Consider the following 5,206-nt stretch of genomic DNA (forward strand, 5'->3'; position numbering starts at 1 on the left):
ATGTCAAGATATACTCCCTTAATACCATAAATGCCTCCCATGTGAAAAAAGTCAAGTTCTTTTCTCTTTTTAGCAGTTAGAGAACGACACCACTCACGTGTGAAATTGCTAAAAATCTTAGTGACTAAAGACATGATTATTTGTTGAGAAACTAAGGTTATAATTAATCTGTTCGAATTATACAGAAAATCGGCAGATTAGGGGGCTATTTATTTACAAAATCGATGCAGTTTGACTCCGGAAAAGATTCGGAGGCAGCGCACTGCAGCGCCGAACGACAAGTCTGTCGCCTGGCGATAGCAGCAGCGCTCGGCTACAGCGCAAAATGCGTGGCGACACGCGGCACTGCAGTGCTTCCTCGACGTGCTATACAAACCGTGTTTTTTTTGCTATGATTCGAATTTGTACGATGACTTTACAATTACACCCTTTGCTCAAACACCCATACATATTAATCAATATATTTTCTTTCTCGTAATCAATATAGCTTAATTAAATTTAGGTTGGTTTCAAGCCTGATTTATTTTCATTTTTTTTCTTTTGGGGGAGAAATTCGGGTACCCTCCATTAGTAATAAAATGACGAAAATTTTTGCGCTTTTTGCGCAAAATTAATCACAAATTTTTGCACACACACATATGCAAATAAAATTTGAAAAATAAATGCAATACAGTCATAATGGGTGATAGTCTGTATATACAAATATGTCTAACAAATGTAGCTAATAAACGAGTCGGTCAGGCAAAGTCCTATAAAAGTCAAAATAAATAAATACAGGTACAACTACGGCGCTGGAGGACGCAGATGATGAGGAATGTTCATCATATCAAAGAACTGTGCAGATTGAGGGGTATGCTCCCCACCAGCTCCGGTCTCGCCAGGAGTAGGGAAACTCGACTCAGGACCAATCCACCCAAGATCGCCCTGGTGATGAATCAGCAAAGGTCGAGGCTGCGGAGGCTGCTGCGACGATGAGCCGACCTCGTACGTCCCACCAACTCGAGGAGCTGATGTCGCCTCTCCTTGGCCCATTGGCCCAGCCTGTGCACCCTCAGAAGAAGAACTCGAACCCTCCACCGCTTCGGTCCAGGCAACATCAGATCGACCACCCCGACCACCAGAAGTAGTACGGCGACGCCTCGAGCTAGACCTAGCCAGCTCTCTCCGAGCTTCAGGTCTCATCCGAGTACGGGAAGGAATAGGCTGTCCTTGCAAAAAAAGAAATCAAGTCAGATGCAAAGAAGATAAAAATATAAACAAAGCAGGAATAAAGAGAAAAGCTGTAACCACCTCGCGCGAGAATTGTCGAAGAAATAAAGTCAATAACAGAACAAGACAAATATAAGCAAATAGCAGGTAAATAACTCACCCGAGTCTGATGACGAGGGATAGATCACTCAACGAAACGCTGATCCTCGGGAGCAGGAGGGATCATCTCCTCAATAGGCCCGTACGTCCCCTGATAGTGGATGGACATTTGAGGGGGAATGAACTCAGTAGGCTCGGTCTGACAAAAAAGCAAACTAAAGTGAATAAAATACCACTCGGGGGCTACTAAAGAGATAAAAGACAAAAATCATACCGCCGCCTCCTCAAATAAAACAGGGGCCGGAGCTAACAACGGTAGTAAATCCTCCTCGTAGCATCGCCCCAAACTAGCATAAGATCGCCAAGGGGTACCAGCAGGCGACCTCTCTGACAAATTAAGCAGCATCGCATCATGGAACATGTGGCGAGGCGGAGAAGCAGGGACGACGAAAATCTCTGAGGAGTGCTAGATAGCAAATTTCTCTCCTAGGTACACCGCCACCTCATACGTCCCCTGAAAGTAGCGACGCTCAGTAGTATACTGCGCAGCCAGCGTAGGAATAACCAGACCGTCCCATGGCCGGTATAATACCTCAGGTTCCTGCAAAGAATGTCTATAAGATGAAGTTCTACCGAAAGCAATACAAATATGTCAACTAGTCAAAAGGGACATACCAAGAGGATCAGCTCTCGGACATGAGCAGTAGTCGCCTAGTTACTGAAGCGACCTCCCCAATAGGCGCCAACAGGGAGCTCGCGTGGAGATGGTCTCGCCGGCGCAAGCGAAGGAAAGTACTCATAGAACCAGATATACGAAGACAAAGAGGAAATCAGCAGATGCTAGTGAGAGTATGGAGCTAACTTTAAAAGAGATAAAGTGTACCTCTACAACTCTCCAGAAGCTAGAGAGGGCGCTGTTTCTTGTGTAAGACCGGTGTCGACAGGAGTCTCGCAATCCCCGCAAAAAGTCAGCATAGGCCAAGCTGGCCCAATCATAAGTCCCAATCAGCTGAAGATCACGGAGAGCAGGAAGGTAGTAAAGCAACACCCGACTGCCCTTGTCAGGAGAAAAGGTCCCTGACAGCAAAATGAGTGCGAAGATGCGCACCCGCTGCTCTCGGGTGGTTGCATTCTCCTCAAAACCCATTACCAGAGTCGACCGCCGAATGCACCTGGAGCTAAATCGTGAGGGCTCCACCTCAGCACGGGCCCGAACAGCGATCGGACCCAACAACTCCTCGACCACAGGATAGAAGACACTAATAGAGCTGTCGAATGGTAGCGCAGTCGAGCGAAACTCTAGTCTCGAGATGAGACTGAAGTCGGCCGGGGTGACAGTCATCTCTCCCCAAGGAAAGTGAAAGTGTTGGTGGTATCCCAGAAGAACTCCACCAAAGCACGAACCACGTGATGGCCCCCATCGAACGAGTACATGGCCTGCGTAGCCCGGAATAGGGCAGTCAGCCCACAAGACTCCCAGAGCAGTCACAATTCTTCATTGCGGAAATATTTATCGTAGAATGCACCAATGGTCTCGTTGCCAGAGCTGTGGCTACGAGTCCTACAACCAACAATCCCATGACGTACCCTCTCAGAAATGTGATGCTCGGGGGCAAAGAACAATGTCCGCTCGTCCCACACAGGGAAGGGACCGAGAGAGGTAGACGGATCGACGTCCTCCTGAATGGGCTCGTGCTCCCGTCGTGTGTCTCGGGACCGAGAACCAGAACCGCGTTGTCTAGCCATACTATACTATGAAAAAATAAAAAAAATTAAGGCTCTATAGTATCTAAGGTTCGCCTAGTCGCATGATACTATATTAAAAAAAGACAGAGCACGTAGTACTAAAACAAAGCACAATTTCAATTCAAGCATATATGGCATTTTTCAAGCAATCAAAAAATTTCTTGCAATATTATGATAATTATTGTGACAAATTAGACAAGAATTGCTAGCAAAAACATCAAGACCGAGTCACATTGTTCTCACGACCTTAAGAGGTTCAACAATGGTGAATCGCTCGTTTCTTCACCAAATTGAGTCAAACAAGTCTCAAAATACTCCTAAAGCAATATACAAACATAATCAAGCAATTTCATAGCATAAAATTTGACAAACAAGGCAAATTGAGCAATATAAGTTTTGAATTTTCAAGAAATTCGTGAATAAAAATGTGTAAAAATTCACCAAAAATAGAGTGAGTTTTGAAAAATTTACATGGATCAGCAAACTAGATGAACGAGGCTTCGATTTGCAACAAATTTGGACGAATTTGGTTGAGAAACGAGCAAGAACGAGCAATTCGAAGTTTGTGTGGCGAAACTCGAAAAAAAAAATGCAGTAGCAGCGAAATGAGGAAGAAAGGGGATTTATTCAGAAATCCCGACAGCAGTGTCGCACGACAGCTCTGTCGCCGAGCGACAGAGTGCAGCGCCAAGCGACACAAAGAAAATGCGGCGATAGAGACTTTGCAGCGGCGACAGAACGCTAGGTCTCTTAGAATGATTATTTCAACCTCATGCAGCAGTTTGGGTTCCTTGGTGCGCCAGTTAGCCCCTATAAGCAATTTGACATGATTAGTAATCGGCTCGATTACAATCACAATAGGTGATCGACTTGATGAAAGATCTTCTCACTTAGCTCAAAGCGCCTAAGCATTGGCTCACAGCAATAACACCGACATAATGGTTCATAAACAGCAAAGGCACCGACACACTGGTTCACAAGCAAGCAAAAACGCCGACACACTGGCATAGCAAGAGCAAGTTCAAGCAAACTTTTTAAAGGATCAACAAGCGTTGGTTTTCGGTGATATTCTTCGAGTATTGTCGCAACAAATGAGGATGACTTCAAGCTAAGATATCTTCGACAGCGTTCCCTAGCATGTGGAGGGTTATCACAAACAACAGGAGGTGATTTTTGGCGAAGTTATCTTCGATCATGTTCCCTAGCTTGTGGAAGATGGTCACAAGGCGGCAGAAGATCGTTTCAAGTGAAGCAGTCTTCGATGGTGTTCTCTAGCTTGCAGAAGACTATCATAGCAGAAATTGGAGGCAGTTACAGGCGTAGCGGTCTTCAGGAGATATCCCCTAGCTTGAGGAAGATCGTCAAAATCAGCGGGATGGCGTTCCCTAGCTTGCGGAAGGTTGTCACAGCAACAATGCAGCAACAAATCGGTTACCTCCAGAGACGTGTGCTCGACGGTGCAAGATACGCGTTTCTTAACTCTTTTATCTGTTTAACTAACGATAGTTTGCAGGTATCGGCGTTACAAGAGTGATTTAGGATCGCAGAACGTTCTGAATCATTCTCCGTCCCTATTGCTACTTTGACTTTCGTTTTCAAAACTTGCGTTTCTCCAAACTCAGTCAAAGTAGGGGCTTCTGTAGACACCCAAATGTGTCTCCCCAAAAACCAAACCCGGTGATGAATACCTTTCACGTCGAATCATAATCGAATGAAGTGAAAGTGTGGAAAGTTTAGTGTTGCGGTTAGTTTTTATTTCTTTCTTTCTCTCTATTTTTGAAAACCTATTTTATGAAAATAGACAATCTAGTTTAGTTTGGTCCATGGCAAGGGTTCGATAATAGTGTAGTTGGATTGGGCTCGAAGAGAGCTTTCCGACGATATATTATAAGCCCAATTCCGATGAACAATGAGGAAGGTATGGCCAAAATACTAAACTAGGCCCAGTTTGACTTATATGTGTGGCCAAATGATCTAGTGGAGGGCCCATTATGATTTATGATTCCTAATTCAATTAGGATTGATTATAGTCTTTTAGAATTTCTAGAAGGTTCTTTTGAATCCTAATGTGATTAGCATTGATAAATGAGTTTTATGAGTCTTATTTAGAATAAAAGAAGCGTTTTAAATAAAATTACAGTTTTACCCCTCG

The 5,206-nt window shown here is 44.4% G+C and overlaps 1 long non-coding RNA gene across 1 annotated transcript; it reads right to left on the reverse strand.

Moving 5' to 3' along the window:
* Positions 1-579: 579 nt before the first annotated feature.
* LOC145584989 (uncharacterized) lies at positions 580-1,927 on the reverse strand. Its single transcript, XR_014100487.1, has 3 exons — positions 1,583-1,927; positions 1,370-1,507; positions 580-1,203 (listed from the first exon to the last, which is right to left on the reverse strand). It is a non-coding gene; the product is annotated as an uncharacterized LOC145584989 (long non-coding RNA).
* Positions 1,928-5,206: the final 3,279 nt, after the last annotated feature.

Source organism: Chenopodium album, chromosome 16 (assembly GCF_948465745.1).
Source record: "Chenopodium album chromosome 16, dcCheAlbu1.1, whole genome shotgun sequence".
In the NCBI taxonomy this organism is placed as follows: Eukaryota; Viridiplantae; Streptophyta; class Magnoliopsida; order Caryophyllales; family Amaranthaceae; genus Chenopodium; species Chenopodium album.